The sequence below is a fragment of the Balaenoptera acutorostrata genome, chromosome 13, assembly GCF_949987535.1.
Source record: "Balaenoptera acutorostrata chromosome 13, mBalAcu1.1, whole genome shotgun sequence".
In the NCBI taxonomy this organism is placed as follows: domain Eukaryota; kingdom Metazoa; phylum Chordata; class Mammalia; order Artiodactyla; family Balaenopteridae; genus Balaenoptera; species Balaenoptera acutorostrata.
This window is the reverse complement of record NC_080076.1, coordinates 54,801,245-54,824,309: the sequence shown is the minus strand read 5'-3', so window position 1 is coordinate 54,824,309 and position 23,065 is coordinate 54,801,245. Positions and strand designations below refer to the sequence as shown.

At 39.5% G+C, this 23,065-nt stretch overlaps 1 protein-coding gene across 10 annotated transcripts in view; it reads left to right on the top strand.

Annotated features, from left to right (window-relative positions):
* GREB1L (GREB1 like retinoic acid receptor coactivator) overlaps positions 1-23,065 on the top strand; it is a 267,385-nt gene that overhangs the window by 20,284 nt on the left and 224,036 nt on the right. Inside the window, exon 1 of one of the 10 annotated variants that reach the window (XM_057526311.1) lies at positions 1,343-1,364. The exons of the other annotated variants lie outside the window; for them this stretch is intronic. The gene's annotated coding sequence lies outside the window, so the exon portion shown is untranslated. Of the gene's footprint in view, positions 1-1,342; positions 1,365-23,065 lie in introns of those variants that run through there. 10 annotated transcript variants of the gene reach the window in all.

The window sequence follows — 23,065 nt, the reverse complement described above, 5'->3', positions numbered from 1 at the left end:
GCTATTGTAGGTTATCTCAGAAGCAATAGAGATCACAGTGTGGTTAAATGTCACTTTTCCAGAAGACAAGAGGAAATGTCAATGCTACCATTTTGCTGTGTGGCCAAGAAATACAAAAATACTCATTTTTAACTTCTGAAGTTTTAAGAGATTGTTGGCAGAGTTTAAGTCAAACTTTTAGTTTAACTCCTCTCTTTACAGCTGAATTTCCATCAAGCAATCTAATACAGAATTTTCTCCAGACAACTTTTTTCTGAAACCACTTATAACTTTTAAAATCAAGCACCTGACCAAAAGGAAATCTGATCTGCTTTGAGATCTAATCTATAATTCTGTTGTGTAGATAAAGGAATGTTCTTTAGATAGAATCAAGGGGACTGATCGTAAGAAAAAAGCTTTTTAATAGTTCCGCTGGGATCTAATTATGTAGCAGATGGGACCACACAGCACAGTGCACTGTCATTTGATGTAATTAATTTTAGGTCCGCTTGCAGTGAAAGTGAATAACAGCAAATGGCACATAATCTTAGTTTGCATCCATATGGGTCACTGTCTATTCATATACGTTGCTCCTGTTCTCTTTTAGATCTCTTTAATCAACTGCTTGCTCTATTTGATGCTAATAGGGCCTCAGAATTGCTTGTTTGGTGTAAAAGCATGGGTGGTTTGGAATATGAGAATGTTATGGATGTTAACTGAAATGGAATATTCAGATTTAGAGAACTGGTTAGTTAAATCGTAGAATAGGCAGAATTAAAAAGCTATAGTGAGAATACCGCCAAGACAAGTTCTACTTAATTTGCCCCCCCCTGCTTTATCAGAGACTAGTTCAGGGAACTAGTTCCAGGTAGAGGGGAAGGTCTTATCCTTTTCTCCCCCTCCCCCTTCCTGTTCACCCTTTACCCCCCCCCAACCTCTGACTCTCCTTCAAATCTCACTGAGGACTTATAGTCTCCACAGAGGCTTGGTTGCAGATGCCTGGAAAGTTTACACTGCAGAGAGTTGTTTTGTTTGGCATAGCTAATCAGGAGCCAGGCTGGAATTGCTCATAGCTGTCATTCAGGTTTTGTTTCAAAGTCCAAGGACCTGCTGGGAAAAACAAAAAGCTAATGAAAGCTGACTGTATTTAGGCCTCAAATCTGCGGAATCTGAAATGATGTCCTGACAGTGTATTCTTATTCTTCCACATTCTTGCCGTTACTAAGGTAACAGATTTTTAGAGGCTTTCCATCTTCATTGTCAAGTATTTGTTACACGTATTGTTGTTTTTCAGATTAGAGCAATTCAGATTATCTTCTTTCGAGATGAAGGAAAAGAGAAAACTAATGGAAATAAAACGTCTGAATCAATTTCACTGAATGCTAGTAAGATCATTCTTTTTTTCTCAACACCTTAAAATTCTTAGATTCATAACACACATTAAAATTTAGGACAAAATCAATTTCCCCAGCTTGTAAGTGCTGTGTCCGTGTGAAAATTCCATTTCTGTAATGTAAAATGGTAAATATTCATATAATCACTAACAAATACATTTTTATGAGGAAAAGATATATATATGAAATACTCTGTCTTTAAGATCTTACTTCTTGAATAATAAACCAAGTTATATGAAACACTGATGTGCTTGCATTCTTACCTGTAAATGGGAAAATTAAGTAACATGAGAAGATAGACTTTGATGAAAATATTTGCTCCCCCAATCGATCTTTTAGTATTTGTTTTCACGGGATATTTTGCCTTGGTGGATTAGCACTCCTATATATGAAAATGCTATTGTTTTTATAGTCAGGAGACCATTTGGGGCACATATTACCTGTGGTGTGATAAGTGATAAACAAGGTAATTTCTTAGAGGCAAGGTGTTCTTTGGATTTGCTTTAGATTTGAGAATCCCCAGGGATGTTCCTCAATAGTGTTACAGCCTTTATGAATCTTCTTGTCAAGATATTTATTCATTGAAAGATGACAGTTTGTTTTTTTACAGGCTTATTAAATATCTTCAAGTACTCTTTCCCTGTGGCACTAATTATAATATTGAAATGATCTAGTTTTAGTACTGATTAGATCATGGCTCTCATTAGGTGTTTTTTTTTTTATACAGCAGGTTCTTTCTCATTAGGTATTGACACAATAGAAATCTAAATTCATGGAGATAGATCTGGCTTAATTTTCTTCTGAGGAATACAAGAGAGTGGGCAGCTGACCAAATGGAGAACCAGAAAGGGTCTGGAAGAGAACTGTTCAACGTGTGTCAGGAGGCCCTCATTTTAATTTCTGTATCTTTGTTCATGCTGGTTTCCCAGCTTGGAATTTTATCTTCTGTTCTCCCCACCTATCTAAATCCTACATTTCTCAGGGTCCAGCTCAGGTCCTTCTTCATCCACTAAGCCCTTGTCCACTTCTGTTACTGTCCAGAGAGTGAGAGAGACCGTATCCTTAGCTGATCACAGTCTCTAAAGAATTGTGTTCGGATATGGTTTCTGCATTTTTAGGAGGAGAGTGATCAAGAAGAGGGAGTTATGGGGGAAAATGACATAAAGGGAATAGACAGTTTGAAAGGGGCAAGTTTATTTCAAGAAGATTTAGAAACAAGATAGCTGTCTTCAAGGGCTGACATATGCATCTCGAGTTAGATTTGCTCTAATTACCTTTAAAACAGTGGTTTGCAAATTTTTCTCTGCAGAGCTGCAGGCGTTCTGTGGTGTGCCTTGGGCTGCAGGGGGAGCGGCAGAGAGGAGATGGGGGCCCAAGTGGACATGCTGAGGGCCCCCTGCAGCTCCCAACAGAAGAGTTCCACTTCTAACTGCTTTATATATTGAGCTTGTGCCTACTATTTCTTTTAAAGGCACATTGCACTGGTTAAAAAAAATAAAGTTTTGAAAAGCTTTACTGTATAGGTGAGAGTTTTGGTTCAATGTAGGATAAAATGTTTCAGCAATAAGAGGCTTCAAAAAATGAAATGGACTGCTTTTGTGAAATGTGAGTTCCACGTTAAGTCAGAAGCTTAATGGCTCTGACAAGGATGATGGAAGATTTCTACTTATGGGGAGAAGTTGTGTTGGATCCTTCCTAGGTTTCCTACAGTTCTAAGATTGTGTGGTTGATTTCTTCTTTTATTGTCAGTATCAGATGATTTGGTACTTAGCTGTTCTCAATTGGTTATTTGGGTAAACCCCACCTCCCCATTAAATCATGAGGCTCCAGAGGGTAGGAACAATGTCTTTACTGCTTTTGGATTCTTCAGATCCCAGCATAGATGTAGGGGCTCAGTAAATACCTGTTGATACAAGAAATAACTGCAAGAAATATATGCTTGATTGCCTTATGACCTCTTCAAATTATAAAGGGTGATAAGGGAAGGTATTTGAAGGGTTTTTTGGTTTTTTTTTTAACTATTGCTTTCTGCCCTCTAGGAATAGTAGAAATGACAAAGGAGATTTAAGATAAGCATTTATATATATATATATATATATATATATATATATATATATATATATTTGGCCAGGAGGCCAGAATACTATTGTGTACTACTGTGTCTGAAAAAGTGAACATGACCTCTCCCCTCTCCCTTCTCCTCTAGGCGCCCCCTACCCTCACCGTTGGGGGGGTGCTAAAAGGTGAAACTTTGAATGTGGAAATCATGACTCTCCATACAAATTGAGAAACTGAGACACAGTAGGAGGGCAACATGAGATTTACAGGTATCCCAAGTGCAGATAGGGGAATGCATTATAAAAGGATCACATCTCTGGACTTCAGGTGTGGTTTTTTTTTTTTTTCTTTGCCTCATGATTCTGTTGGTTCTGATGTTATGAGAACTAGAACTAAAGGGTATGAATTACAGGAAAATTTTCCAGATGCAAGATTTGAATCTAGTCATCGTGATAGAATTGATAGGAGCAGGCAGGTGCTTGATGAACACAGCATCCTCTCAAGAAGCCCTTTCACTCATAGGAGGCCTTTTATATTTCTTCTCTTTGTACTGGGTGGAAAAGGACAGGGTTCTCCCCCAACCCCCAATTCAGGGCATGTTGCCTTGTGCCCAGTAGACACTCAAGAAGTGCTTATTTAATTGAGCTGAATTTTATTAACGGGACTTTCAGCCAATTACCAGTTACAGTCCACACCGTAGCTGGTGTTAGTTGACGTCATTGCTTAAAGTCTCCGCTTATACCTCTGCAACCTCACAACCTGAGTGTCAGGATGACAGGTTTCATGGTGTCAGTATCTTATAATTCAAATGGGGAAATTGGTCACATCTGAAAATACAAACAGACTTGTGAAGGATCTCTGTCCAAGTTTGTTGTTGATAAATAACAAGGAAAATGCCTGGAGCCAGTAATGATTCCAGCATTAAGGAAGCCTTGGAATACCCCTAGGGATGCTTTTGTTAGGTGAGTAGTTATAAATCCAAACTATGTGTATTGTAATACCTGAGTACCTTCTGGAGTGAAGATGTCGTAAACAGACAGAAAGCTCAATAGGGAAGGGCTCTCAAAAATAGTCTAATACCTGTACCTGTGATACTGATGGGGAATAAATTGGGGGCCCAGATTTACTTAAAGAGCCAGGACTAGAACATAGGTTATTTGATTCCTGAGATAAATGCTTATTCATAATGCTGAGAGAATATCTTTATTCATTCTGTAAATTTTTCATAATATTTAGAAATGGCCTTTCTTCTCAAGGCTGTTTTGAAATTTGGGGATTATGCATATTTCTGAAACTGTTAATATAGCCTTAAAACTGCTAAACATGTCTTAGGGCTTCAGGTAGTAAGAGGGCACTGCAGGTGTCAAGAACATCACAAAGCTGCTTACATAATATACAGGATAACATCATAATGCCTTAGGCAACAAATTTCTTATGCAATATGGGTGAAAATAAAAGACCTATGTAAAAAATTTAAGATGATTAAGGCAACTGATTTGGAAATTGTGTGTGTAAAACAATAAGTATTGTTTAAGCATATTAAAGCATGTTGGACAGGGACCTGTATTCAATATCATGTAATGAACCATAATGAAAAAGAATATGAAAAAGAGTATATATATGTATAACTGACACTTTGCTGTACAGCAGAAATTAACACAACATGGTAAATCAACTATACTTCAATAAAATAAATTTTTAGAAAAAGCATGCTGGAGCCAATTTTTAACTCATTTAAGAGAATACGCTACTTTTGAAGCCTTTAATAAACCTCAGTTGAATGTGCATATGTACATGATTCTTAGCAACAGTTCATTAAAATATCAATCAATCCATCAACATAGTTGAGTTATGCTGGGCAGCTCCAGAGATCAGAAATAGGGTCAGGATGAAAGTTTCACAGAAGAAGATTTAAGTATCTAATAAGAAAGAACTTAAATCATATTTCACTTATTAATTTTTAATTATACCAAAGAATCTAAAAGTGAAAATTGTTTCTTCTGTCTCCCAGCCATCCAAATTCCCTGTCCAGAGATAACCCCAGCTTCTTGGATATCATTCCTGAGATTTTCTGGGCATATACATGCACATAGGGAAGCATACTGAATGTACTGTTTAGTACATTGCACTTTCACTCACTTAGCTGTATTTTGGAGATTGATGAAAACCTTTCTGTTGACTAGTGCTCTTTAGCAGTGGAACAGACTGTCTTGTGATGTAGCTGAGAAGTGTCACTCACGTGTTCAAGAAAGCCTGGAGGATTGGCTCTGAGGAATGTCAAAGAGATTCCCATCCTAGGTGGGCGCTGGCAATAGATGACCTCCAAGGCTCCCCTTCTCAAATTCTGATATATTTAAGTGCCTACTAGGTGCTAAGCACTGTGGGTCAAAAAAAGAAGTATAATAGACATTTTGAAAGAAGACATACAGATGACCAACAGACATAAAAAATGCTCAATATCACTAATCACAACCACAATGAGATATCACCTCACACCTGTCAGAATGGCTATTATCAAAAAGACTACAAATAGCAAGTGTTGGCGAGGATGTGGAGAAAGGGAAACCCTTGTGCACTGTTGGTGTAATGTAAATTGGTGCAGCCACTATGGAAAACAGTATGGCGATTCCTCAAAGAATTAAAAATAGAACTGCCATATGATCCAGCAATTCCACTTCTGGATAATTTTCTGAAGAAAACCAGAACTCTAATTCGAAAATATATATGCACCCCCCCCATGGTCACTGCAGCATTATTTACAATAGCCAAGACATGGAAGCAATCTAAGTGTCCATCAATAAATGAACAGATAAAGATGTGATACACACACACACACACACACACACACACACACACACATTCCAATGGAATATTACTTAGCCATAAAAAAGAATGAAATCTTGCCATTTGTGACAATATGGATGGACCTAGAGGGTACCCTAGAGGGTATTGTGCTAAGTGAAATAAGTCAAAGAAAGACAAATACTGTATGACTTCACTTATATGTGGAATCTATTGTAAAAAGCAAAACAAATGAACAAACATAAGAAAACAGAAACTGACTCATAGATACAGAGAACAAATAGGTGGTTGCCAGAGGGGAGGAGATGAGTAAAATAGGCGAGGGAGATTAAGAGGAACAAACTACCAATTACAAAATAAATGAATGATGGATGAAATGTACAGCATGGGGAATATATTGTATATATTGTAATGAGGAATATATCAATAATATTGTAATAACTTTGTATGGTGACAGATGGTAACTAGACTTATCATGGTGATCATTTTGTAATGTATAGGAATATCGAACCCCTATGTTGTGCACTTGGAACTAAAATAATGTCGTAGGTCAATTATATTTCAATTAAAAAAAAGAAGTATAAGGACCTTACATTTTAGCTGGGAAGACTATACACCATTGGTGGAAGTGTGAAAAATTCCATAAGAAAAAATTAATGATATCACAGAGCTCTCTATACAAATAGTTGTTGAATGAGCCAGGTAGATGACAGTCAGTACTATGAGTTAAGTGAAGGGTGGAGAAGCCTGGGGGGCTGGGGAATGAGATTGTACCTAAGCCTTGAAGAACTGAGTTTGGATTGACAGGGAGGAGGTAAGCAGAATAGTTTGTCACTGAGGAACACTGAAAGTGAGTACAGGGACACTGGGTAGGACAGTATAAAAGTGGGGAAGTAAGAAGTCGACAGGGAATAGAGCTGGTGGTTGGGGCCATGTTATGGAGCAGGGGAATTCAAGGCTCTGAAGGGCAGCCTACGTTTAGGGAGTGACAAGGGCCCACTGAAAGTTTCTGAACAGGAACGTGACAGTGTGGTGTGTTAGAAAAGTGAGTGTATCCTGTTGCATAAATATGGGGTCAGGGTAAAACGGACCTCAATGTTAGTGTTGGCGATAAAAGAGAAAGAGAATAAAAAAAATAAAATGAAAAGAGATATGTGACTGCGGATTGAATTTTGGAGTCAAGGGCAGGGAATGAAAGACTGATGACTCCATGTCTTCAAGCCCCATTTGCCTGGGAGAAAAATGGTGCCATTAACAGAAATAAGGAAGACAGAAATCGGTGTTTTGGGGACAGAGGTGATGAACTTGATTTTAGATTAAAGTTGACATGATCAGAGAGATTCAGATAAAAGTGCGTAGTTGAAATAGTGGGACTAAATAAAGCTCTTGAAAGAAATTAGAACTGTGGATGGCCACATCCCCAACTCTGTACCTTTAGGTCCACAACTGCCCCCTGAGTGCCCCATCAACCCACCTGAGAAGGCGAGCTAATTTCATATCAGACTCATATCAGTTTAAGTGGGAGGGAATTGTTTACTAGTAGCAATGTAATGACCACTGCAGGAAAATGTAAAAATAAGTAGACTTTTATTTGACTCAAACATTACATTTCATCTCTATGGAATGTGTTTTGTCCTACTGTGACTGAGAGTCATTTAAATCCTTGCATACTGTTTCAGCTTGTTGGATTCTGAAAAAGAGGTCTACAGTAGTGTTCTGGTGAGTTACCATCTAATATAGTATTATTGTCTTTATAGTTATTAATAAATGTAGCACTTATTTGAGTTTGAAATTTAGTGAACTAGCTTGTATCCTGTGACATAATTGTACATGCCTCTCTTTTAGCAGCTCGCATGTTGAAATGTAATTATTTGAAACCTCTGTAACATGCCAAGGGAGAAAGTATATGATATTTTAGGGTGAGGGATAGATTTTATTTGCCCTGAGGAACTGGTATGCATCCTCTTCTCTGTTGATAAGAGAGTGTTGTGGTAAAAGAGCATTGTGTTCCCCTTTTTATTTACTCTGTTCCCCAGGAGCTACATTTGATGCTGAACTGTATATTTTTTGGTTAGTATTTTTTATGTCTTCTCTCTTCTAGACCTGAACTTTCTCTTACTATTCTATTATACAGTGTATATCTCTTATTGTAAGCCAGTGCACATCTTGTTGGGGGAGAGAGAAGGTATAAATAAATTAAATTTGTTATAACTGTTAAACTATTCCCAAAGCATCAAGACCATTTCCCCTCAGCACATGGAATAATTCCAAGATCATAGTAGATACTAAAAAATATTTCGAATGTTCAACAGGGGTTCAGAAAAGTCAAGGAGACTATCTGAGAGGGGAAAACTAGAGATGCTGTTTTGAAATAGGAGGCATTTATGCTAGACTGATAAATGAATAGGGTTTTGACAGGCTGGTGGGTTTTTTTAAGGAAGGGAGTAGCACTAGCAGAGATGTGAAGGCAGGAAAATGTGGAGGTGGGCTGTGTCCTTGTAATGGTGAATAATCCGTTTTGGAGAAGCATGTGGGAGGTGAATGGAGAGGTGGGAGGGGAACCTGACTCACTGCTGCTGTTAGGATTATCATCTGTGGCTATTACTTGCTCTTGTCTCTTTGTCATCTTGTCTGGGGTGAGGCTCCAGAGTCCACACATCCAGGGTTAAAGAGTTCACAGGGACGAGAGGGCACAGCCACCACTGTCCTCTCTCTGCCCGCCCTTGACTCTTAGTCATTGACTCTAATCCTTTACTTAAAACAACTTAGCTGTGATGTTATTTTAACCCTGCTTAAAACCCAAGAAGTCCAAAGGCTGTCGGACAATCTTAATTATTCTTTAGTTTGCTCACCAGGAGGCCCTGAACGTAAAGCACGCTTACACCCAGAGGAAGCAGAGACTCCCCCTCCCAGAAAATAGATTATTTCATTACTTGAAGCTGTATGGATGAAATCTGGAGGTAATAAACATAAAAACTTTTATTTATTAAGCATTACGTGCCAAATATTCTTCTCAGAACTTTCTAATGATTGTGTCATTTAGTCCTTATCACCGTCCTTAGAAGCATATATTTATTATTACCTCCATTTTAATAATGAAAAAAATGGACAAAACTTCAGTAGCATTTAAGTTCGCACAGTAAATGCCAGAGCCAGGACCTGAATCCAGGCAGTCTGACTCCAAAACCTGAGCTTTTAGCCAGTGCATTATACTGATTTAAAGAAACACATTAAAGGGAGTTCCCTGGCAGTCCAGTGGTTAGGACTTCGTGCTTCCACTGCAGGGGGCACAGGTTTGATTCCTGGTTGGGGAAATAGGATCCTGCATGCCGCAAGGCCAAAAAAAAAAAAGGACATTAAGAAAGTGTGAGCAATATGGAATCTAAAAAAAAAAAAAAAAGGTTCTGAAGAATGTAGGGGTAGGACAGGAATAAAGATGTAGAGAATGGACTTGAGGACACAGGGAGGGGGAAGGGTAAGCTGGGACAAAGTGAGAGAGTGGCATGGACATATATACACTACCAAATGTAAAATAGATAGCTAGTGGGAAGCAGCCACATAGCACAGGGAGATCAGCTCCATGCTTTGTGACCACCTAGAGGGGTGGGATAGGGAGGGTGGGAGGGAAACGCAAGAGGGAGGAGATATGGGGATATATGTATATGAATAGCTGATTCACTTTGTTATAAAAGCAAAAACTGACACACCGTTGTAAAGGAATTATACTCCAATAAAGATGTTAAAAAAAAAAAGAAAGTGTGAGCAATAAACATGTTGTTCCATATCCAGTAGATGATGACAAAAAGTTAAGAGTTAGTGTTGAATTAATAGACCTTTATATGTCAAATTTCATGAACTGAGTGGCTATGGGTCCATTGAGGCCTTCGTTTTGTCTTATCAACGTTTAAATAAAAAATTATTTTTGAATGCCTTTAGATGGGGTATGCAGTCTTCTTTTCATGAATATCCCATATTAGCCTGCAAGTTTATGGCACTGGAAGACACCTTCTGTTAGTTCAGAATGCATGTTATTATGTTAGTTCAGAATGTAGGTCCCTGCTTGAGTCAAGGAGAAGGAAGAAGGGATGAGGATGATGCCGTCTACATAGGTCCCCTTTTATCAGGAGAGGAAAGCCTTTCCCAGAAACCCCTGCAATCCACTCCCCTTAGGTCACCTCAGCTAGAACTGGGCTGCATGGCCATCCCTCACTGAAGGGAAGGCTAGAAAAGTAGGGAACAGGATTTTCATGATGAGTTTAGACCAGTGAAAATCCTTCACCTGGAGCTGTGTGCATTAGCACACCAAACAAAATTGGGGTCCTATTTAGCAAAGAAGGGGGATGGGTATTAGAAAAGGGACTAAGAATACCTGTCATCATCGTGTTGTTTAAAATTCTGATTGTCTACATAGTACACTTACAGTGGAATGATTCATCTGAATGAGTTGACCACTTTAACAAACATCTTCAAAATTTCAGTGGCTTAATTAATTACTTGCTGACACTTTAGTCCATCATGGTGAAGTCCTCACAGTTGCTCAGGGATCCAGGTTCCTTCTGTATTGTTCAACAGCCATCTTCGAATTCCAGCCGCCAAGATTGCTCTAGAAGGAGGAGAGAGTATAGGGAAGGCACACAACACTTAACTGTCTTGGTCACCACGGCAGGCACATTCCATTGTGAGAACTAGGAAATGTTTGGCCGTGTCTCTAGGGAGAGAAAGTGGGTTTGGTGAGCCTCTAGCCAGCTTCTGCCACACTACAGTTGAGTGAAATCCGGTTTTCATTGAAGACAGTTGACAAAATGGATAAAGGCGTTCTTTACAAATGTGAAATTTGTGAGTTTCGCAAGAAGTAATAAATGAGATTTACTATCTTTTGATATTTCTTGAAGGTATTTCACCAGATATTCCTCTTTTTTTAAAAATTTTTATTTATTTTTTGGCTGTGTTGGGTCTTCATTGCTGTGCCCGGGCTTTCTCTAGTTGTGGCGAGCGGGGGCTACTCTTCGTTTTGGTGCGCGGGCTTCTCATTGTGGTGGCTTCTCTTTTTGTGGAGCATGGGCTCTAGAGTGCGTGGGCTTCAGTAGATGCGGCGTGTGTGCTCAGTAGTTGTGGCACGCGGGCTTAGTTGCTCTGCGACATGTGGGATCTTCCCGGACCAGGGATCGAACCTGTGTCCCCTGCATTGGAAGGTGGATTCTTAACCATTGCGCCACCAGGGAAGTCCCGATACTCCTCTTTATAGACAATTAAAATATGTAGAGTTAAAGTCTCAAGCACATTATTTCCAAAGAGCCGTCCTGACCTCTCAAGACGGCAAGCAGCCTGCTGTTTTTAATTCTGTGTGTGCTGCCCCTTGGCTGTAATAACCAGTTAGCATGTATCTCACTTGGCTGTAAACTCCCAGAGGGCACAGACCATGTACAATTCATCTTTCAGTCACGAAGGTTTAATGCCAAGAAGGTAATCAATAAACGTGTAATTGAATGAATGATTAAATGGATAAATGCATGAATGTATTGACAATAGTAAAACTTCAAATCAGACTAAAGGGGGAAAAGGCTCGTTTTGAATTCATGCAAATTTTGATTTACAGAATATTTATAAAAATATGTTTTTCTCTTTATGAGCATAAATCATATGAACGAGCTGCTCGAAAATAATTAGCATATGTAGTAACAGCATCTAGTTGTATACAAATGTTTATGAGGCAAAGATCTTAAAATTTTTTCATAAATAGATTAAATACATTTCAATTTGAGTGACCTTAAATTTTACACCTGTGGAGAACAAGTTAGTGAGATTTTTATTTCACTAGTAATATTTGTGATACTATTCAAATTTTCTATTCATTAACTCGACCAATATTCAATGAGTTCTTAAACAGAAGACACTGATAAACACACTAGTCTGTGATTATATAACTGTATGATTTATAATTGGAATGAATGCTAGAAGGGCAAAGAGTGACAGGGAGTACATAATTTATATTGGAAATTTAAGGATGTTTCTGAGGAGGTACTGTCTGTGTTAAGATGAAAAGGAAGAGTGAGACAAAGCTAGAAAAGAGAAAGAGCACTTCAGAATGTGTGAAGGTTCTTGGGGGAAGCGCTTGATGGGTGGGAGGACCTGAGAAAGAAGCCCAGGGCCATCAGGTTGGAGGGGGAGAGGCTGAGAGGTGGGCACGGCCAGGCCTCACGGACCTCATTGGACCTTTGCTTTAATCCATTAGCTCATGTGATTCAAAAAAAGAGAAAAAAGAACTTAGCTGTTTTAGATGGCAGCATATAATAAACCCTTTAGCCTGACCTTTTAGCCACCATAAAACAATAAAATATATAAACACCAAGGATATACATTCAATAAGTACAATTTTTATTTGTAAATTTAAAAAAATACCACCCTTGTAGCAACAATGAAAAAAAAACCCTGAAAATATTGGTTACATTCTGGAAGTTAGATTGAGAGAAATGTGGTGGGAGATGGATTTAAATAAATGGAGGGAAAATAGTGTTTGACCTCAGACTCACTTTTTTAATGAGAAATTCCAGATGAATTAAAGACACCAAAGTAACAATAGCTAACATTTATTTAGCTTGTACTATGTGTCAAGCCCTGATTCGAGCACTTTTTATTATATTGCACATATTTTACTCATTCACTCCTTGGAGCAACCCTATAAATTAGCAACTATTTTCCCCCCATTTTACAGTTAGAGCAATGGAGGCTTAGAAAGAATAATGAGTAGGGCTACAGGCACTATAAACCTGGGCATTCTGGCTCCAGAGTCTGTGTTCTAATCTGTCATACACACACTGCCTCTAAAGTTCTAGGAAAAAATATATGTACTCTTGGTATAGGGAAGATCACGCTAATCATGATTATAAAGTCAAAAACAAGGGAAAAGATTGACAGGTTTGACTACATGAACATATATTTATTTAAACTTTTACATTTCCCCCAAATAGCCCAAATGAAAAATATAAACAAGAAGAAAAAGAGATTGGTAGTATATGTAATAGACAGAGTGTTAATATTCTTTGTATATAAAGCATTGTTAGAATCAATAAAAAAGAACGAATCCCCCAGAAGAAAATGGCTTAGGGCAAGGGTCAACAAACTGGTCCTGGACTGAATCCAGTCCACCATCTGTTGTTTTTTTGTTTTTGTTTTTGTTTTTGTTTTTTAATTATTTATTTATTTATTTATTATTTTTTATTTTTTTTTTGGCTGTGTTGGGTCTTCGTTTCTGTGCGAAGGCTTTCTCTAGTTGTGGCAAGTGGGGGCCACTCTTCATCGCGGTGCGCGGGCCTCTCACTGTCGCGGCCTCTTCCGCTGCGGAGCACAGGCTCCAAACGCACAGGCTCAGCAGTTGTGGCTCACGGGCCCAGTTGCTCCGCGGCATGTGGGATCCCCCCAGACCAGGGCTTGAACCCGTGTCCCCTGCATTGGCAGGCAGGTTCTCAACCACTGCACCACCAGGGAAGCCCCCACCATCTGTTTTTGAAAATAAAGTTTCGTTGGAGTATAGCCATGCTCATTTGCATGCATACTGTCCAGGGTTGCTTTTGAGCTACAATAGCAGAGTTAAATAATTGTGACATCAAAGGCTGCACTGTTTACTATCTGGTCCTTTACAGAAAAAGTTCCCTGACCTCTGATGTGGAGGAATATCCACTTCTGGTGGTCTTGAAAGACAAGAGAGAGTCTGTTCCCTTTGGAATGGCTTTAGGTGGTCCAGTTGGCCTCTTGAGATCCCTCCCTCACCTCCATCCTGTTTTATATTGAACTCATCTTGGGTTGAATGCCTGTAGACATCTGTCCTCTCTTATGCACTGATTCCTGCTAGGTCAGTCCTCCTGTTGACCTGTCTTTCTAACCTTACCTTCCTCTGCAGCCCCACCTCTTCCATGGGAAACAAACCCTGAATCTTCAGTGCTTTCAAGACACGTTCTCTGGCCTTCATCAATACCTGACTCTCCAACCATCTACTTTTCTCTGCTCTTGCATCCATATCTTTTTGACTTTTGCTGGAGAAATTCACACAACTAGGGCAATTGGTGATACAACTACATTCATGATCTCTTACCTCTGCTAGAACTCTGTCCTGAATTCCTACGTGACCCCATGTTGGCTTCTCTTCAAGTACATCTCACGACTGCCCCGCCTAAACTTCCTTATCTCCTTCACTTTCTTCTCACACTTTACCACTCCTGTTCCCTTTTTAGCTATCTGAAAATGCACTTGCTTCTAAATCACAGAGGAAAAAGAAGAAGACGACTTCATGCAGTAAATACTGGCTCCCAACCTCTTCTGATTCCTCAGACGAAGAATCCATTTGTATCTTCTTCCTGCTTTATTGTCAGCGTTTGCCTCTAAACTGTTTTCCTTCCTGTAGCTTAGACCTATTTCACCTCTATTCTTCTATTTCAAAAAATGAAAGAAGGAAAGAATAAAGAGAGAAATAAGAGAGATAGGGACTTTCCTGGTGGCACAGTGGTTAAGAATCCGCCTGCCAATGCAGGGGACATAGGTTCGAGCCCTTGTCTGGGAAAATCCCACATGCTGTGGAGCAACTAAGCCCTTGCGCCACAACTTCTGAGCCTGCGTGCCACAACTACTGAAGCCCACATGCCTAGAGCCCATGCTCCGCAACAAGAGAAGCCACTGCAATGAGAAACCCGCGTACCACAACGAAGAGTAGCCCCCGCTCGCCGCAACTAGAGAAAGCCCACGTGCAGCAACAAAGACCCAATGCAGCCAAAAATAAAATAAATAAATTTTAAAAAAAGAGAGAGAAAGAAAGATGAGATAAAGACAAAGGGAAGGATGGAGGGAGATGAAAATAAAGAAGAGAAGAAAGGTAGAAAGGAAGCTCTTTGATGATCCTTTGAACCCTACACTCCTCACCAGCTGTCCCTGCACATCTCTTTCCCTTCACAGCCAAGCTTTTTTTTTTTAAATATTAGCTATATTCCCTGTGTTGTACAGTAGATCTTTGTAGCCTTTTTTTAAAAACTAAGTTATTTATTTATTTATTTATTTATTTATTTATTTATTTATTTATGGCTGTGTTGGGTCTTCGTTTCTGTGCGAGGGCTTTCTCTAGTTGCGGCAAGTGGGTGCCACTCTTCATCGCGGTGCGGGGACCTCTCATTATCACGGCCTCTCTCGTTGCGGAGCACAGGCTCCAGACGCGCAGGCTCAGTAATTGTGGCTCACGGGTCTAGTTGCTCCGCGGCATGTGGGATCTTCCCAGACCAGGGCTCGAACCTGTGTCCCCTGCATTGGCAGGCAGATTCTCAACCACTGCGCCACCAGGGAAGCCCACAGCCAAGCTTTCTGAACACACACTCCCAGCTTGTCACCGTCTCCTCACATAGTGTCATATGATTTACCTCCCACTGAGGCTCGTGAAGGCGCCCTGGCCAAGTTGCTACACAGTGTGTACCCCTCCCATCCCTGCCTTATTAGACTCATTTGAGCTTATGATACAGTTGACTGTTACCTCATTCTTAAAACTGGCTTCACTTTCTTTGTTGGTATTGCTGTCTTCTGGTTTTCCTCTTTCTTTTCCCTCAAGAACTTTGCATGCTGCTACTCATTTTCCCTCCTCTTAAACAGAATTCCATCCTTGGGCCCCTCTTCTCTCCTAGGCAATCTCATTACCTCTACACTACTGACTCACAAATCTCTACCCCTACCCTGGACTTTTTTTTTCCAGACTCCTCAGTCAAGTGCCTACTAGGATATCCACATGCCTTAATGTCCTAAGATCATTGCAAACTGAACACAGCAGAATTCAGCCCCCTATAATCCCCCTCATGCCATTCCACACTGTGACTCCCTATTCCCTGTCATATTGCATGAACCGCTGTGCCGTAATGCTCCGTGACTTGTATCTCTGCCCAGTTCCATTCTGAGCTTCTCGAGAGCAGGGACTACTTGTTTCATCTCTGTATCTCTGTGTCCAGTACACTGAGTCTGCTCAATAAATGTGTGAGACAGTGGAAGTAAGGAAGATGAGTGAAAACAAGAAAGGATGGAACCTATTTAGGATTCAAGTGTTCCCGACAGAAGTCATGACTAATCAATCAGTAGATTGTCCTCTGAAATGAACTGAGGATGGGAAATTGGCTGGATGATGAAGTGCAAAAAACATTCTTCTTTTCTAGGGCCTGTTGATAAAACAACAAAAACTCATGAGACTTGTTGAAACTGATTAAATAGCTATGACAGATGACTTTTATTTAGTACTGAAGCCTTTTAGGCTTGTAGATTGTAGGACGCAGAGGCTACAACAGTGTTCTCCTCAAAACATGAAGTTTAGCAGTAACCACTGAAAATTTTACATTTAGCACTTAGCACAGTTTCAGTTAGTACCTGAATTCTTGGTACTTGGCAGCACTGAGAACACAGTGTAAAATGTTCTGAGTGTAAAATGTTCTAGTATCAAGTGTTCTTAGAATGTTTAAGTCAGAGTACTAATCCTTGAGCAATTTGTAACACCAACTATAAAAATAGGCAAGAGAGAAAACACCAGTCACATTGTATTATAAAGTAGAGGAATTATGATCTTCAGAGCCTAGATTTGAATGAATAAAGTGGCAATCAGAAGTCATAAAAAAAGATATGTATGTCACACTCAGGCCAGAAACTGATCATGTTTCAACATGTTTATATGTTGTAAACTCAGATTGTCTTAATGCCAATAATAATGTTTTATTTTTAAAAAAGTCAATTCAAGACTTTTGGAAATTTGAAATTAATGAACATTAGAATATCCTAACAGTCATATTAGAATAGTAATAGTTCCTATACAACTGAACACATGTCCTATAAAGTAAATTATCTACAACTAACTCCATGTTACTCTAATTTTTCTGACAAATATTTATTGTAAAAGTAAGCATTTAAGGTCTAAGTCTTCCATAGGGTAAAAAAGTATCATTAAGACACACTAGGGGCTTCCCTGGTGGCTCAGTGGTTAAAGAATCTGCCTGCCAACGCAGGGGACACGGGTTCGAGCTCTGGTCTGGGAAGATCCACATGCCGCAGAGCAACTAGGCCTGTGCGCCATGGCTGCTGAACCTGTGCTCTAGAGCCCGTGTGCCGCAACTACTGAAGCCCACGTGCCTAGAGCCCTTGCTCCGCAACAAGAGAGGCCACGGCAATGAGAAGCCCGTGCACCACAACGAAGAGTGGCTCTTGCTCGCCGCAACTAGAGAAAGCCCGCGTGCAGCAACGAAGACCCAACGCAGCCAAAAATAAATAAAAATAAAAATAAATAAATTTATTAAAAAAAAGACATCACTAAATCCAGTATTACATTAAAGTAATACCAACAATGCAATTTGTCTCATCACTTCAAACCCCTTCCTTGTTTAAATCAAATATAACATTTTAGGGAATTTGGGAGATAGAGAAAAAGGGAATTCTATAATCCCACCAACTTCACACAGCGTTTTGCAGAAATTTTTTTTATAATTATAATTGCGTATATAATTTTGTATCTTGCTTTTAAAATTAGTATTCCTCTCATGAAAAATTTTCTGTGACGTTACTAAATAATTATGATTATAATTTTTATCGTTGCCTAATACCATCTAACGATGTACCATAATTTCTTTAACCATTTACCCACTGGGTAATTTAGATGAGATCCACTTTTTTACTTGGTACTATGGATCTTTCCCCACAATACTTTGTACTTTTTTCTTATGGTAGATTTCCAAAAGTAAGATTGCTCAGTTGAAAGTTATACTTTTAGAGACACAATAGCATAATGATTTTCCAAAGGATTCTTGCAATTAATAGTTCCCCCTGAAGTGTAAGAGTACCAATTTCACTGCTAATTTAGCAAGTGTTTTAAAATGAGTACCTTTTTGGTTGTTTTGTCTTGTTTTAGTTTATAAACTTTGTTTTCTAGAGAAGTTTTAGGTTTACAGAAAAATGGAGCAGAAAGTATAGAGGGCTCCCAGATATCCCCCCGCTACCCCCTCCCCATAGTTTTCCCTATTATTAACATCTTGCATTAGTGTAGTATATTTGGGTTTTTTTGTAATAATTTATTTATCTATCTATTTTTGGTTGTGTTGGGTCTTCGTTGCTGTGCTCGGGCTTTCTCTAGTTCCATCGAGCAGGGGCTACTCTTTGTTGCGGTGCACGGGCTTCTCATTGCGGTGGCTTCTCTTGTTGCGAGCACGGGCTCTAGGCGCGCGGGCTTCAGTAGTTGTGGCACGCAGGCTCAGTAGTTATGGCTCGCAGGCTCTAGAACGCAGGCTCAGTAGTTGTGGCACATGGGCCCTGTTGCTACACGGCATGTGGGATCTTCCCTGACCAGGGATGGAACCCGTGTCCTCTGCATTGGCAGGCGTATTCTTAACCACTGCGCAACCAGGGAAGTCCTTAGTGTAGTATATTTGTTTGATGAATGAATGTTATTGATGAATGAATATTGATACTCTATTATGAACTGAAGTTCATAGTTTATATTAGGATTCACTCTTCATGTTGTACACATCTGTGGGTTTTAACAAATGTTTAATGTCATGTATCTACCATTACTGTGTTGTACAGAAGAGCTTCACTGCCCTAAAAATCTGTGCTCCGCCTATTCATCCTTCCTCCCCATAAGACCCTGGCAACCACTGATCTTTATACTGTCTCTGTAGCTTTGCCTTTTCCAGAATGTTAATATAGTTGGAATCATACAGTAGGAAGCCTTTTTAAACTGTGTTCTTTAGCTTAACAATATGCGTTTATATTTCCTCCATGTTTTTTATAGCTCGATAGCTTGTTTCCTTTTATCATTGAATAATACTCCACTATAAGGATGTACCACAGTTTCCCTAGTCACCTTTTGAAGAACATCTTGGTTGCTTCTAGTTTTGACAATTATGAATACAGCTGCCATAAACATTTGTGTACAGGTTTTTTTATGTACATAAGTTTTCAACTCATTGTGTAAAGTGTGTTTTTATATCTACCTTATATTGTTTTAGAGATGTGGTCTCTTCTGTCTCTGAATATATTAATGAAACAAATGTTTAAATACCTTTTTCTCCCTATAGAGTCTCTGTTTTCTCTAGATTGCTTTTCATTTGTTTGTTTGTTTTGGTCGCTATCTTCTATGTCTGAGATATTCCTCAGTTGTCTGGTGATCCTGGTTGTCTGGTCTTACTTAAGAGCAATGCCCCATAAAGCTGATAAGAAGCTCTGATCCCATGGTGAGGCCTGCCACCTGTGGGCCATTTCACTAAGAAATGCTCGCTGTTGGTATGTTAAGACTTTCCTCTTGGACTAGTTAGATTCTCTGGAGAAAAATCTTCTGACCTTCTCACTTGATGGTGTAGGACTGGATACCACCTTTTTGGAAGCTGAGTTGGAGAAGAGGTCTGGTGGTGGGTGGACTCAGCTTTTAGTATATAAAATGTTCACCTAATCCTCGTATTTGCAGAATGGTACTGCTCCCCCTGCCCCCTGCCGCCACCCCCTGTAACTGTGCCTGTCCAGCTTTCTGCAGATGCAGGAGATAGAGTTACCTGCTTGGACTTGGGGAAGAGCTCTGGGGCCTTATCTGATTCTTAAAAGAGAATTTCAGTTAATCCTCCTGTTTCTAGCCTCACCTTTATCCTCATACCTGGAACCTAACCTTGCAGTGCCTTTGGGGGAGGTATGCGGTTTACTGTGTAAACTGGTTGTTTCTAAAACTTGACATGGGACTCAATTTTCTCAATTCTGCGAGGTCATCTGCTTATCTATCCGCTTTCCAGTTTAAATTTTTTGTTGCTATTTCTTTTGCTTCTGTTCTCTTTTGTCCTTATGATTTCATGCCTTTAAAAATCCTTTGCTATGCTTTTAGTTAAGTTTTTATAGGAAATGAAAGTAAATACATTTGCATAATCTGCCATATTTATGAAATTCTCATATATCCGTTTTTGAAAGGAAAGCAAAACCAATACCCTTCTCTATAGGCAATAGATGTTAATGGTTTAAAACTTAAGAAAAAAAAATTTTTTTAATGTTTAATTAACATTATAAATGGACCACTGCATAAAATTTTGGTGCATGTCCATTATGACTTTTCTGTATGAATACATAAACATGTGATTTATTTTTATTAATTTTTTGTTTGTATCAAAAATATAAATTATGTCTATAGAGATAGAAAGCAGATCAGTGGGGTTGGGAGTAGGGATTGGCTGGAAACAGGCATGAGGGAAGTTTTGGGGGTGATGGAGATGTCCTAAAGTTGGATCGTGGTGTTCATTGCATCACTTTATAAATTTACTAAAATTTGTATGGGTGGGACTTCCCTGGCAGTCCAGTGGTTAAGACTTTACCTTCCAATGCAGGGGGTGTGGGTTCGATCCCTGGTCAGGGAGCTAAGATCACACATGCCTCGCAGCCAGAAAAACCAAAAAACATAAAACAGAAGCAATATTGTAACAAATTCAGTAAAGACTTTAAAAATGGTCCACATCAAAAAAAATCTTAAAAAGAAATCATTGATGGGTATATATTATGGTATATAAATTATAACAATAAATTTGCTTTAAAAATTCCCTACTGGCCAGCAAACAAAACAATACATGATTTTATCATACCATATATATCCTTGTTCACTTAAAAATCTGAACATGAACACTTTTCACGTAAACAAATTTAGACCTACAAAATAGAAATTTTATGTGCATAATTAACAAATTGCACTTCTCCCAGCTCTTCTCCCTTCATCCTGCAAACAATAACATGTAAAATCCCACTTTTGTAATATATTTTTGCCTTCTTCCATTCTTATTCATACACTTATATATTGATGCACAGTTGTAATTATTACATACAGTTTAGCGCAGTGATTATAAAACAGCATCCTAACCATTTTCCCATGTGCTACATAATTATTGTTGACAATTACAAAATACTCCAGAGTACATGTGTCATACACTAATTACCATATCCTTATGTTAGAACATTTCAGCTGTTTCAAAATTTATATTGTTAAAAATAATTATATAATGCATAAATTTATGCATATAGCTTTTCCTTTTTTAAATTATTAGGATAATTCCTAGAAAGGCTCTACTGCTCTTGAACTTAAGTAAACATAAATAAGTTCAGGGAAAAACAAATTGGCTTTTACATATATAATTTCCTTTCAGTTTATTTTAGAAGATTATGTATATGGGGAGCCTATCATTTGTTACTATTACCTTTTAAGTTGTTCTGTGTTATGGCTTCTGACGTTTTGCTGAACATACTTTCTTTTAAAATAAATAAATTTATTTATTTATTTATTTATTTATTTTTTAAATTTTATTTATTTATTTATTTTGGCTGTGATGGGTCTTCGTTTCTGTGCGAGGGCTTTCTCTAGTTGCGGCGAGCGGGGGCCACTCTTCATCGCGGTGCGGGGGGCCTCTCACTGTCGCGGCCTCTCTTGTTGCGGAGCACAGGCTCCAGATGCGCAGGCTCAGTAATTGTGGCTCACGGGCCTAGTTGCTCCGCGGCATGTGGGATCTTCCCAGACCAGGGCTCGAACCCATGTCCCCTGCATTGGCAGGCAGATTCTCAACCACTGCGCCACCAGGGAAGCCCAAATTTATTTATTTATTTTTGGCTGTGTTGGGTCTTCGTTGCTGCAATCGGGCTTTCTTTTTAGTTGCAGCCAGCTGGGGCTACTCTTTGTTGCGGTGCGCAGGCCTCTCATTTAGGTGGCTTCTCTTGTTGTGGAGCATGGGCTCTAGGTGCACGGGCTTCAGTAGTCGTGGCACATGGGCTCAGTAGTTGTAGCTCGTGGGCTCTAGAGCACAGGCTCAGTAGTCGTGGCGCATTGGCTTAGTTGCTCTGCGGCATGTGGGATCTTCCCGGATCAGGGCTCGAACCCGTGTCCCCTGCATTGACAGGCGGATTCTTAACCACTGCACCACCAGGGAAGCCCTGAACATACTTTTTAAGTCAGATATATTGATTTGAAGAAGTGAAGAAAAGCGGGAATTCTATGAAAAAAAAAAACTCTAGATATTGTCTTCTTTTGCAGAAAGGCAGAAGCAACCTCACAGTGCTTTTACTCTACTTAAATTTTCCAAATGGAGGGGTACGGTACCCATCTTAGTTTGGGCAGCCTCAGATTTCTGTCTGTATTGGGATATCTCATCACTGGTTGTAGCTGTGCTTCACTGAATACATGCTGAGAAGCCTTCTTTTAAACCAAAAACTCAGTTAAAATTTTTTAAAAATTAGCATTAATGGATTACCACTTGGCCAAGTGAGGAAGAGACTGGGCATTCTGGAGCAGGCTCCAGGAGTTCTCAGCATCCACGAAATATACCTCACCCTTTACATAAGCAGATACTCAGGTCCCTGGAGGGAGGGAGGCTGAGGGTTTTGTTCTGAAATGAACAGCCACCCGCAGCCTGAATTCACTGTCTTTAGGACACTGTGCTCAATGGATGAGTTAGATGGTAGGGTCTCAGGAAGCCCAAAGTCAAGTTGGTTCCTGAGAAACAAGGCATGCTGTCTGCAACTTTCACTGCACTTCCCTCTGTGCTATAACCAGGGCATGACAACTGGGACCTTGTCACTAACACTTTAAAGTGTAATTTTTAAAGATTGTCCAAATTGTAAAGTTAGCTCCCTCCTTGGCAGCTACTTCTCTTTCTCTACCCTCTTCAGTCCCTGAGTGGCCAGGAAAACCCAACATGAGGGGCAGGGAGCACTCCATTTCCTTCCCCTTTGTGTGTGGTGCCCATCAGCCTTTCACCCTCTACTTGATTCAAGTACCTGTTATTTTTAAACAGCTTTATTGAGATGTAATTCACATGTCATAA